We start from the raw sequence: 14512 nt of genomic DNA, 5'->3' as shown, positions 1-14512 counted from the left end.
GCCACGTACACCACACAGCCACACAACACAACCAAACTTCTCTAAAATGAAAAGCCAAAACATATACACACACGATCTTGAGCACTTACCTCTTCCCCATTTTCTGTGAGACTTAGTTGTGGTGGCAATCAGAGAGATTCTCTGTCATAACATTTGCGTTGTGGTCCTTAAAGGGACGTTCATCTACGTGGATGACAGGAAAAAAAATTTGAATATGAAATCTCCCTCAGTGGAGTTGTGTTACATGTTGGCTGGTGGTTTCCCATTGTACATGTAACGGGACGCTCGAGTTCACAAGGTTATCTTGGTCAACACAAGAAACGAAAGGGAAATATTTATGTGCCACTACGCTTACGTGAGTCAGGGAAGGAATCCACCCAGCTTTCATATTCAACTTCTGGCAGAACCCTTGTACTCAGTGAAGTTGTCGTCACTGCTTTCAAATGGTACTAAGAAAGTAATGTACCCACATACAGTCTTCTTTTACATTATCTTTTTTAGTTTGCTCAAACTCCAACCCTGAAATTCTTTCCTTTCTCTAACCCCAGCACCTAGATACTTCATCCTAACCCCAGCATCCAGATACCTCGTCCTAACCCCAGTGTCTAGGTCCTAATCTTCGTCCTAACCCCCCACTACAATACGGTCCTCTCCTCAGACCTGGTCCCCAGCCGTTAAAGCCGTGTTGTTCTCTCCGGTTATGTTACAAGAGCGAGAAATGTGATTAGATGCAACTTTCTCCTTTCACACTCAACCCAAAATTTGATAACTTCATTGCACGACATTTAGTCTATCTCATATATCACATCTACTCTCAGTTATAGAAACTGGTTTAGGTATAAACAACCTTTCAGATTACTCGTGCACATCCTCAATCCAAGCTTAGTGTTTTAAAGAAAATTCTTTAGTCAGATCTACAAGTAATTCATACGCTTTAAAAACAAGAGATGAAATACTTTACTAAAGAACGCGGACATTTTAAAGTCTCAAACAGTGGATTGCAACCAGTATGACAGGAGCTGCAGTAAAAATGTATGCAACATGCAGGAAAACCTCTCAATCACAAGACCCATCAGACGCATGGGCCATCCTCACCCTTCTAAACCAATCGCCTCAAGGAATATGACGTGATCAATATCCCATATCAATTTCGCTCTTAAGACATAGATCTTTCACCGTCACCCTGAGCAGCAATAGGGTGCCAGTACCTTACATTATCATATAAATCACAGCTCTGTCACCTTCATATATGCACAAATCCTATCAACTTTGCCATGCAAATTTACCTCGGAGATTCCCCATCAGCAGATCATCTCCGTCCACGTCTTTTCACAAACGTTCATCATTATATGCATCAGGTATCAATGTCTCTGAGGCAAACGAGAGTCTGTCTTGATAAGGTAGATCAACAGATTACGAGAGCCTGTTTTGATTCCCAGATCAACAGATATCTCTTAATAAGAAATAGAGCTGTGAAATAAGGATTTTTTCTGTCAAAATCATAGTGGTCATATCCAGTAACTATGCATACAGTTGTGGATTATGGTATATACTAAGCACTGTACCGAACTACTTCATACATATTCAAGTTACACATATATAGATTAAATGGCCTGTATCAGAGCCCACTAGCGTCAAGGCCTAACATACTGTACTACAGTTGTGTTCTTCCTTATCTGTTGTCTTTACTGGCGATGAATTATTGTTTTATTATCGACTTTCAATATATATATATATATATATATATATATATATATATATATATATATATATATATATATATATATATATATATATATATATATATATATATATATATATATATATATATATATATATATATATATATATATATATATATATATATATATATATATATATATATATATATATATATATATATAGATACTCCTACCTCGTTGAATATTGTTAGGGAGAGAGAGAGAGAGAGAGAGTAGATAAGGATCGTACTTGAAAGCATCAGGGAAGAGGAAGATAAAGACAATTTGATCTTCTAAAGTTTATGTTTGACATTACTTTAAAGTTCTTTTGAAAACGTCGAATTACTTTCTCGTATTCTTATATTTCTATGAGGAACATTTGGAAAATTAGCATATTTCACCCCAAACTATTCGGGGGCCAAAGATTTTCTTGCACTTTACGTGCGTTTTATGTGTGTGTGTGTGTGTGTGTGTGTGTGTGTGTGTGTGTGTGTGTGTGTGTGTGTGATTATTACTGCGATTGTCATTTCTGTATTACGAGAAGAGAGTTATCCATTCGTGTTGCCCATCTATAATCTTGTAAATATGTATCATGTCTTTATTCTGACATGTGTATGTCCACACACACACACACACATACACACACACACACACACACACACACACACTCACCAGCTCAAGCCAAGGATGTGAATGCCTTCGTATTTCTATGTATATCAAGTTTTGTGCGTATATCTGTATATGTGTACACACTTACCTGCCTCCTTGCACAATACCCTCCTGCTTTACGACCTGCTAGGGAAGGACCTCCCCTCTGCTTCGACGGCTGTTCGACTTTAACTCGGTATCTGAGCTTCTGTGTCTGACGTTCTTCACTGATAATTAAAGACGATGGCATAAAGAGTGAGAGAGAGAGTCATTGTGTGTACAAGAGTTACTAGAACAATAGAAGGTATCTGTTTAAAAGTTATCAGTAAGTGAATTACTATTTGTTATTGGACAAATTTTGTTTTATGATGAGGGAGATGTGCGGGTCGGTAGCTTCACTTAATTGAAAGAAGTATTTTTATGACTTACATTCTAGGGCAAATTTTTGTTAAAGCCTTATACTCCATAAGACCATATTACAATGTGTCATGTCTTCCCTGTAAACAAAAGGAATACGATAAGGGACGACCAGACAACACGACAAGGGACGGCCAGACGGTAGAAGTGAACACGACCTCTCGCAAGCTACAGACCAGATGTGAGGAGAACATACATGTGAATCTGAGTAAAAAATAGCCACTTGTTTACGTCAGTCTGCCCTCTTGTGGTAAGGGATGGTGTCTTAAATATCTCCCGAGGGCTCGACACTTGTCCAAGAACGTAGTTTTCTGTTCCTTGGCACAGCCCCTTGTCCCGTTAACTTATATATATATATATATATACACACACACACACAACTATCCAGTAGGTGTGCGTGTGTATGTACGTATATGTTTACGCTTGCAGCTGAAGGTGGTCGGTAGTGATAGCCTTCTTAGGTTTCCAACTGCTGGTCATTCACTGTTCCCTAGGGTCATTACAAACATCTAATGAGGAGCGGCGAGGTACGACCTCCCCTCAATACTCCCTGTCACTCCCCTGCGGCTCGGGGTATCTTATATCCAGGGAGGACGCCTGCTAGCCAGCCGCCCGAGTATAGCAAGCGTTCTCATCATCTCCAGCACACCAGGTATGGCTTCTGTGATGTGTTGAGGAACTACAGAGGCCCAGATTTTGTATCGTGGGTCTCATCTTCTTGTGGTTAAAGATGGGGTTAACCGGTCTGCGTGGAGTGATGATTGGGAATAGGGCGAGTCTCCTACTGAGAGTTGAATGGGGTTGTTGTCGTTACTGGAGAGTTGTAAGCCTCCCTCACGAGTTGAAGAGAGATCCTTGTAGAATAATGAGGGAAGTCATCATACTTAAGCTGAGGAGACTCCCCAACGCTCGTAGGATGATAACACAATGCGTGTCAAGGATAGAGTCATCGGTAGGATGATTTCTGTTCCTGAGCAGTGAATATTGTGATCACGTGTTGCTCATTAGGTATCCTTTAGTGATCAAATGCCTACCCAGCGGATGGTATTACCTTACCTTACTGACGATATTCTTAACAACTTATGACCAATTGATATCACTTCGCCTTTTCCGTTCCTCTTCAAGATTATCAGGTTCTTTTCGGGGAATGATGTGTATATATAGCAGTCAGTCAAGTTCACCACGTAATCAAATATACTTGGATGTAGAAAATGACAGCTCACGGGCTCTCAGTTAATGGGAAACTACGGCATAGAAGTTCTAAAGTAAACTTTATGATTACGTAAACCATCTCATTTCTTGTTTGCCTCCTGTCTCTGTCACCAGCAGTTGAAGCAAATGCAAGTTTCAAACATCACTTTCAAGTTAATACTCCAGACTACGCAACTCGCTCAGTGTGTGTTCCCACCTCTGGACTATTCAGCGAAATTTACCCAGGAACGGACCAGCCTTTCCGACAAATATTTTCATTCATACGTGAACAGAGAAAAGCAAACATCACTCGCAAAGTCAACACAAACTGGATTACCCGTGAATGAAGAAGTAAAAATCCGTGTCTCAAACAAGATTTTCTTCCGTCGTGTTGGTTAGATGAATTCTAAATGCGCGTTGGAGCAACTCTATCCGTGTTGACATTATGGCATTTCTACGACGGTCAGCTGGAAAGATTACATTATAATTCTAGCCATGTCTTACAGCAGCTCCAAGGGCTAAAGAGGCAGATGATCTGCTGCCCAAGAGTAGTCAGTTAAGCCTAGCATGATGACTAAGGCTTATGATTATTTACGCGAAGAGAATGTTGTCCATTTACGTCAAAGTATTTCAACGTCATTATAACAGACTTTCAAACAGAGCTTCAACTAGCATCATTCTAATTAATTACGTTAGGCAAGACTTCTACGAACGATTTCACATTCAAGATCGTTTCTAAGTATTCAAGTGATGACAACTTGTGAGTTTGACACTGTTTGCGAAAGACAGGAAAAGTAAATGGGTCTACATACTTCCCCTTGCAGAAGGGCAACAGAACGAACTATGAGATGCCACACACACACACACACACACACACACACACACACACACACACACACACACACAAACACACACTAACTAACTAAGTAACTAACAGCTGTATCGACCCCACGTTGCTATTCCTTCATGATTCGAAGTTATAGTCTTCTGTAGCTTACCATCTATGTCTATAACCTAGACGTATTCTGGCAATAAAAGTATCAGATTGTGTTATAGTCTAGATATTGGCAGCATTCCTTTATATCATGAAGAAAATGGCCTATGAATAAGCGTCTGTGAAATGAATTAAACAACAACATATATCACCAGCTCGTAATTTCTCGTGAACTATTGTCATTTCTTTTTTATGACCATTTTTTTCAGACATGTACTATTTGCCTGTTTACCACTTGACCATACATGTGTGTGTGTGTGTGTGTGTGTGTGTGTGTGTGTGTGTGTGTGCGCGCGCGCGCGCGTCCATTTACTTGCTTGCCATGGGAATTGTTCGTGTCCTTAAGTGTGGTCATGAGAAAACCATGTGCATGTGGGCGTGCCGTTTTGCTACATTCATTGCCCAAAACGCTTAGAAAAATCATTATAAACGTTGTCGTCTGTTTTATGAGGTAATATAAATTCAATTCTCCAACACTGAGTATTCCTGCTATGGTCGCTGAAGAAGAAAGAAAAAAGAAAACTCGTTTAATACCACGAATCGTGCGTTTGACGTGGAGCAAAACCTTTGCTCTCGTTCCTAGAAGCGAAATAAGTCATCCTTAATTCATAAAGGAGAACATGCGAGTGTTGTGTTGTGATGGAACCGCTGTGTCCTATCTGCCTCGTGGGGTCAAGGCCTCATAGACTGTTTACATGTGTGTTGGTGTGTGAGAGAGGATCTCTGTTGCCCTGGGCGTTCGATGCTCAGCTATGCCTCAATGACTGAGTCTCCTTACTTGCTTTGTGTCTGATTATCAATTGACATTATTGTTCTCTTCATATACATGAATATGCATATCATATTTTTTTGATTACTCCAGGACCAGTTTCTATAAAAGAGTCCTGCTGTTACCCAAGACCTTTCTAAAGGCTCCTGCAGCCTAAGGCTTCTCTATTTGCAGTAGCAGGGAAATGTAGACTCCTTTGCAGTGAGAAGTTTTTTGACAATAATGTTGTGTGTGTGTGTGTGTGTGTGTGTGTGTGTGTGTGTGTGTGTGTGTGTGTGTGTAACATTAAAGTATATCATCAACACAGAATCTAAGTATGCTTATGAAAAACAGAAGTCAGCAAAGACGATAAATATTATCACAAATCCTCTTTCAGAACTATTATTACAACATGTGATTTTCCTTTCCTTACAGGTTATGTCGACCAACACAAGCTTAAACTAAGAGGAACCACCTGAAGGAAGGGGTCCCTCCACGTAGCAGCGGCCTGGCCAAGGTAAGGACTGTGTGTGTTGTCTCTCTCGTAAGGATGTTCTTGTGGTGAGTTTCGCTGGTGCACTATGAAGGACATGTGAGTCTAGAAAGGTATACATAAGTCATTCCCTAACTGCTGTATGAATATTGCATTCCTGTTCTACTCTATGCTTACAGAAGAGCACGTTACTGAGACTTAGAGACATTCACTCATTTGTTATCACTTGTCATAAAAACATCTATTTGCTTATCTATTGCCTTAGTCAAGTAAGCACGTACAAAGTCATGCTAAAGCGCGTTAATAAAGAAATACACATGAACGTGTACACACACACACACACACACACACACACACACACACACACACACACAACCACATGCATGCTTGAATGAGTGTCCTCAGCCACACACCAGTAACATGACCAGAGCCCTGAACATCCTCTGAAAGACTTTTATGATACTGACGCGATGCATGAATAAGTTAGATTTCATGAGTTTGGTGCACCACTCGGCCTTCCTCACGTCCTATAAAACTTGCCACCATCATTTGATCGCCAAAGGGAATATCCGGTTGGAAGACCGATCACTAACTTTTAATATATCATACTGAACTCCATAAAGTCTTACAGAGTAGGTGTTGCTATATCTATCACTTGCTTTAGACATGTTAATTTACCTTCTCCGGATCTATGCGTGTTGCATGGTTGCTGGACGGTGAATAAAAAAAGCTTTGCTCAACATACACGAAGTACACGTTTGGTCGTACCATTATCATTTTGAGCACCTGAGATAGGTGATCATCGACTTATGATTATCTAATGAGCCTGACGGCCTTGACGAGCTAGGAATCGTTAGGACTGAAATCCCAACCAACCAATGAAACTTAGCGAAAGAGCAACTCCACCCTTCTGGCCACACAGCAGGTCCGCTACTCCTGACTTGGGAATACTTACACATCCCCGGGTTCAGTGCTCGAGCAGCTCTGGTCGCCAAACTAATGTGGCTCCTTCATCACGAAGACCAGGCAGCATTAGTCTCTCTTGAAACTCGTGTACTTGGACAGAAAATTGCAAAATTCTCTCTTGCGGTGCTCATCAGCACAGTGTAACGTTGGGTCTTCATGCAGTGACAGTCGGTTTCCTGGCGTTCATGTATGGCAAGAAACACCAGACTTGCAAGGGTTCTCTGGTGGTAACAAGGACTAGAAAGAACTGTTATTCCTAACAGGCTAGTTCTCTGCTGTTGGTTGATTTTGTCTATCACCCGCTGTACCTAAGGCAACTTCAGTATTGTGAGTAGATACGCTATATCACTAAGGAGAAATGGAGGGATCATTAGGAAATCACAGTCCATACAAAATTTCACAAAATAAAAAAAGATATCTTAAGTTGTGAGATGAACGTTAGTTTTGGTGACGATGTTAACAGTGACTTCCTCCTTCTATTCCCAGTCTCGGTGAGTGTTGCAGGAGGATAAGATCTTTCGTACCTATCCTTCCCTTTGAGATGGACGACTGTCTCTGACTATAGCTCTAGCCAAGGGCTAAGACAAGGGACATAAATCACGAGAGCCTTCGGTAAAAAATCTTTGATCTGATCAAACGCCAAAATTTCCTGCGGAGTCATAAATCACAGTTTCTGAATTCTAATTCACACTTGATGTCAGGTAAACAAACGGAGCGAAGAATGTCAGTGTCACTTTGTTGGCTCTCCAAACATCATTAGCTTACGGACATGACGATGACGAATTCATCTCTTACCATTGATAACAAATATTTTTTTATGGAGTGCCGAATACCTTCTTAGAGAATGGTAAATCGGAACCCGAGATGTTAAGCCTCTACACTACGGAGACTCCTCTCTCTCTCTCTCTCTCTCTCTCTCTCTCTCTCTCTCTCTCTCTCTCTCTCTCTCTCTCTCTCTCTCTCTCTCTCTCTCTCTCTCTCTCTCTCTCTCTCTCTCTCTCTCTCTCTCTCAGGAACTCGTGTTAACTTTCGTCATCTGTCTACGTCTCTACCTCATAGTGCTACATTCCTGCCTGTAATGTGTCTCTATTACGCAACAAACTTTCTTCCGCTGGAGCCTTTCAGTAGTTTTCTTTTTTCTTTATAGGTCGAAAGTTCACTCAGATTCTACCATCGTCTAAGCAGTAATCTTTTCTCTAAGAATCTATGTCATTCCGACAAAATCGCAGCTTCTGTCAACTAACTCCCGTTGATATTACCTCACATATGAACAGCACCAGACTGCTTTACATATCTCTCTCTCTCTCTCTCTCTCTCTCTCTCTCTCTCTCTCTCTCTCTCTCTCTCTCTCTCTCTCTCTCTCTCTCTCTCTCTCTCTCTCTCTCTCTCTCTCTCTCTCTCTCTCTCTCTCTCTCTCTCTCTCTCTCTCTCTCTCTCTCTCTCTCTCTCTCTCTCTCATTTACCCAACTATCCATCCACCTACCTATCTATCTATCTATCTATATCAATCATATAGACTTACAGCTTCTGTTTGTTTCAGCATCGATTCTTCGCAGAGGGCTTTTTATTTAAACCAAAAATCTTCCTTCCGAGCCTCCGAGAACCCTTCGCAATCCCGTCGTTTATACCGTTCAAGTAAATCTGTTTCCTCCAGATTAAATCCTCTCGAACAAAATTGTTCTATTCTGGCAAAGAAGCTTCCCGAGGAAAAGGCACCGAAGAACCACTGCACCCAGCGGCAGGCTATCTTCCCAAGCGCAGTATTTCCCCTTCGAGTTACACATCTGATTCACGTAACCTGATTATTTTCCAGGAATCTCCTCTGTCCTTCAATCAGTTCTCTGTTCATGTAGACTCCCACTTCCCTCCCTTCCTCCCTTCCTTTCTCCCTCCCTTCCTTCCTTCCTTCCCAACAGCTTCTTGCCCTCCTGGAGCCCTTTCTTCCTACTTCCTCCTTCCTTCAGGAGACTTTCCTCCCTCAGTATTCCCTGAATATCTTCGTCAATATACAAACCGTTATACCCTCTCATTCCCAAGATACTACCGTTGATCAACTAAGTCGTCTGCAAATATTCTTGTACTGAAAACAAAGCTGCTAGCCTGATGATCACTGCAAAATCTAATGAAAGGCCCATCCAACAGTAATTATAAGAGCTCTCATGACGCCACAGATGACAGCATCGCCAGGAGGTGTGTAAGCATATGCTGAGCCACTCATGAAGTAGAAATTCAGGGACAATATATTTCAATGACCTTTGCATACAGGCTATAACGCTGGGGTTGTTACCTCGTAATTGTTGCTCCTGTGCCAATTCTCAGCTCCTCAGATGATCGGGATTTACGTTCACAGGGGAATGTTGACACAGCTCAGTGTATGTGTGTAATTACATCATTATGGGATAATTGGACATAATGAGGTCCCATTTATTTGCTCACTGGATGTTACTAATAAAAGCAGCTTCATTCTCTTTATCGCTTCCAAATTATTAGATCAATTATCTGAATATAAATATAGATATCATGAGAGTCAATGCCCTTAAGTATAGATATCTGTTAAAACATTGAAAAAAAGAACATTGCAACAAATGCTTAATAATTTGTTATTTTTCAGGAAAATATGAATGGGATTTTCAAACACATATATATAGAGTACTCTCGTGAATATTATCATTCCTAGCTTTTTGAAATGTCAAAAATATCCATTGAGGATTTCCGTCTTCGGCCCAGAAAGATAGCTGCATAATTCTAAAAAACACTCCACAAGATATAGAAATTTACGTGCATTAATTTACGTGCACTCATTTGGAGTTATTCATTTATTTGACCATGATGCAACTTTACGGTCGGGCACTGGAGGCTTAAATTATTCAGTTCTGGATTAATAGCTTTATGGAACTCATTCGAGATGCCGTAATATAAGGTGGAGACTGATACCGATATCAACACTTCTCACTGAACTCCTTGAAGCTGAATACTCTTGGCGAGCAGCCACACACAGCCCGGGGTAAAGGAGACACATTAAGCCAAACGAAGAATCTGTTTCCCCGAAGACTATAACCATTCTGGCTTTGTCACGGTTTTTATCCATAAATTTCCACCGGTTGTAATAAAACCTGGGCTGAGAACCATCGCCTCAGTGGAGGTCTGCAGGAAGAGCTGCCAGTCAATGGGACTTTATACTTCGAAGAACCAAAGACATACGGGGTCGTATCGATGCTGCGCCCACTGCAGTGAGTTTCACCACCTTACGAAACTGATCTGTCTTTCCAATCTTCCTTTTATGTTAGTGTTACTGGTCTTGCTTTCTCACTCATTTGGCACTAATCTACAGAGCTAAACTTACTGTCTTTCACTTACATGCTCCATAAACCCAAATATCTTTTCCTTTATCTTTTATCACTTTTTAAGTCCCTTTTATTACATGTTTTATCTATTATGTCTTTTCTTTCCCCATCCTGAGCCTGGCCTTGATAAGGACCTCTGTCCATGACTGGAACTTTTGATGCTAAAAATTAAAAATCAGAGTCTCGCTGCACCCACCTTGTTGACGAAAGATACCAATAAACTTGCTATCAGAATTCAGAAGAACTAAATCAATTCAAATATCTCCTTTTTTTGGTAAAACTCCAAAATTTTAGTTTTTATCTTCACGGAAGTCCTGTCAAATTTGTTGTACCGATATTACATGTTGGCAGCTCCCCAGGGATGTGGTGACTGTTCGCTCAGATTTGGACAAAGTTAACGTTTAGGTTGTTGGCATTAACACAGTGTGACGTCCTTGACTATAACGAGCCCATTAAACGCTCTCCCGCCGTATTGTAGTATAATGTTTTGCCACATACTTGCTGCATGTTGTACCGCCTACTATCGAATTGATATACGACATACTATCTCCATGTTATAGCATTTATTAGCCATGTGTTTTATTACACACTAGATACATGCTGTGCCACATACTCACCAGCTGATATACCATATATTGTATATATGCTATACCATATACTAGCTACGTGTTTTACCACATTCTGGTCAAAGGATTTACCACATGCTGGGTACTCCCTCTACCACACACATAGGCCATATATACAAAATTCTGGCTATATGCTTTATTACATCGTATCCACATGCTATGCCAAAGGTATATATATATATATATATATATATATATATATATATATATATATATATATTTGTAGTATACTCAAGTATAATTAGCCTACGAAATACATAATTTCGCTTCCATTTTCATGTACGTAATTAATATAATTGTACAATTATGCTCACACTATTACTTAGGCTGAAGATCCTGATTGGATTTTGTTTTATATTTCTCTTTACAAACGAAGAACCTTTTTGTTGAATGATTTAATGAAACACCAGAAGAATACATGCAAATAAGTCTCTTTTTTATCAGAGGCTCAAATTGTCTTCATTAACACACATGTCATATTTTGTATTGGGAAATGAATTCTTCTTCGATAGACATGACATATTCTACGTTGTAGTTTTAATTCCATTCATTTTTGTTATCACCTTTAGTTCCCATGATTGTGAAGGCGTTTATCCAGTGGCTCTGTATGAGTGTAGGTCAATCCGGAAATATGAGCGCTCGGAATGTCCCTAAATATCAAGGTTCGGAACCTGACAACGGAAATACCATCCATTTGCTCTGCCTTTCACAAGGCAGTTCTGCTGTTAGAAATGCTCTTGTTAGTTGGCTATTTATGTGTCTTATCCTGGCACTCACCCAAGTTGATAAAGGAGAGGGTTTTCTGCTTTGACATGATTTACTTGCTCTATAATCTTAAATTCTCTCTAAGGAATTATATATATATATATATATATATATATATATATATATATATATATATATATATATATATATATAGATATATATATATATATATATATATATATATATATATATATATATATATATATATATATATATATATATATATATATATATATATATATATATATATATATATATATATATATATATATCTATATATATATATATATATATATATATATATATATATATATATATATATATATATATATATATATATATATATATATATATATATAAAGTAAAAGATCAGGAACATAGAGTACCTAACTACGAGTATCTGCAACAAGAGATAAGCCAATATTCAGCACCTAAAGAGAAAATGAAAGAAAGGAAAAGTAGAAACAGTGATAGAACGCCAAAAAAAAAATCTACCAACGCGTGTGAGACGGTAGAGCCAAAACCCCAAGTAATACAACACGCTCAACCGTCTCCGAGTTCCACGTCCATCAAGGCCAATGAAGCAAAACATTTAGCAAGAAGGGAAAGATGCCAGCTTTCCCTCCCTCCCTCCCTCTCTCCCTCTCTCCCCACCCATCACTGTGTTATCTGATCCCTGGCAGCAACAACAGACGCCTCACATCAGTAGATCCCATCCAACCCTGGTTGTAAACACAGCCGCCAGAGGGCCGATGGTGTCATCCGGTAGCACACACATTGGCCCCGTTGTTTTCCTTCTTAGTTTATGGTTGGGGTAATATGGCGGGCTCTTTGACTGTTCCCAAGGGCTGTATTACTATAGGGTCGTCTCCGACCGTGGGACTTAAGGTCAGGCTCTGTTGTATGTTCGGAACTATTGCCATCTGTTGCTAATTACTTGGTTTAGAAGAGCCTCATTGTTGGATACAGGGCTATTGTTTAAGTGATCGCTGAAATTGAAATTCTATTTCAGTGATAATTGATGATAATGATTATGATACTACTACTACTACTACTAAGAATGATAATAATGATAACAACAATAACAGTGATAATTAATCTAGTAATAATAACAATATTATTGATAATATCAATAATGATAATGATAAAAGTAGTAGGAATGATAAGAATAGTAAGAAGAAGTAGAAGATTGTGTTATTATATTGGTGAGACACATGATGACGTTTGTGCATGTGTTGGTGCAGTTGTTGGTGATGATCATGGTGGCAGTGTTGTTGGTGATGGTGATGGTGGCCGTGTTGCTCTTGTTGTTGGTGATGATAATGATGGTGAGCATGGAATGATGGTGATCGTTGTGGTGAAGAAGACTCGGGATGATAGTGGTGTGGGAAGGTTATGATATAGTTGCAAACAGTAATTGAGATGGTGGAGAGGTGATGGAGATTTTGATGGAGGAAGTGGTAGGGATGATGGTGGTGGTAGTCATGATGATGATTAAGACCAAATTGGCATTGGTTAGTTACGGTAGTTCAGTGATAGAAGTGGTGAAAGATACCCAGGCAAATAGATAGATGTAAAGGGAGAGAGAGAGAGAGAGAGAGAGAGAGAGAGAGAGAGAGAGAGAGAGAGAGAGAGAGAGAGAGAGAGAGAGAGAGAGAGAGAGAGACCCGATTTGGTTGTCTGAGTTGCAGTATGTGAGTGGGAGGTGTCAGGTCAGCGCTGACCAGAATTCTGTGTCTTGTGCATTGACATGGTTTTGCTCTAAATAACCTAATGCCAGGCAACACGAAATGCGATTTTTTTTTTTATTGTTCTTGCGGGTTTTTATGGCACCTGCTGGTGACACATACCAAGTCATGTTCTTGATCTATTCCTGTATCAAACACATGCGTGGTATGAAGTGACCAAGAGGTGAGGACCTTTCCCTTGTCTATCCTGCTGTTTAGCATACATTGCTAGGCTAAGGAATACAGAGAGCATTTCCTTATTCAGCACCTTGAGCTGATGGTACGAGCCTTGAACACGATAGGACAACCATTAATGACGACGGCACGACCCAAGAGCACGACAAAATGACTATTATCTATTAAGAGTCCTCTCCAAGGCCAGGCAGGCTGTCAGACCAAAAAGGTCGTGCTCAAGAGTTGTCCTGTCGCATTAAAAGAGTCGTTCTGTCGGAAGCCAAGTGTCATACTGTTGTGCTCAAGGGTCGCTGCAGAGTGCTTTAAGGTGTCGTCCTTTCATATCAAAGAGTGGCGTCGTCGAACCCAAGCGTCACACAGTCGTGCTCAAGGGTGGCGCTCTCCTACTCAAGGGTCTTAACGTCGTGCCTGAGGGGGAGTTGAACCGTCGTCCTCAGGAGTTTAAGAGCCATTAGCACGTACTGTGGTAAGTGTAGCAAGCAAAGATAGGGAGAGACGCAGAGAAGAGGAAAAAAACTAAGAGGTCGAGGGTTGATATGGAGGGGGAAGAAGAGGGAATCACGGGAGACTGAGGACAGGACGAGCTGATAAGTAAGGTCTGGAGGCCAAGGAACTCACTCTTTGTGAAAGAAAAAAAGATATGAAGAGAGGGAGAGATGGCTGGCCAACCTGAGGTT

General features: G+C 40.2%; 1 protein-coding gene across 1 annotated transcript in view; it reads left to right on the top strand.

Moving 5' to 3' along the window:
• Positions 1 to 14512, top strand: part of LOC139759572 (opioid-binding protein/cell adhesion molecule-like) — a 70286-nt gene that overhangs the window by 40564 nt on the left and 15210 nt on the right. Inside the window, exon 2 of the mRNA XM_071681850.1 lies at positions 6155 to 6236. The gene's annotated coding sequence lies outside the window, so the exon portion shown is untranslated. The remainder of the gene's footprint in view (positions 1 to 6154; positions 6237 to 14512) is intronic.

Source organism: Panulirus ornatus, chromosome 33 (genome assembly GCF_036320965.1).
Source record: "Panulirus ornatus isolate Po-2019 chromosome 33, ASM3632096v1, whole genome shotgun sequence".
In the NCBI taxonomy this organism is placed as follows: Eukaryota; Metazoa; Arthropoda; class Malacostraca; order Decapoda; family Palinuridae; genus Panulirus; species Panulirus ornatus.
This window is presented reverse-complemented; position numbering and strand designations above follow the sequence as displayed.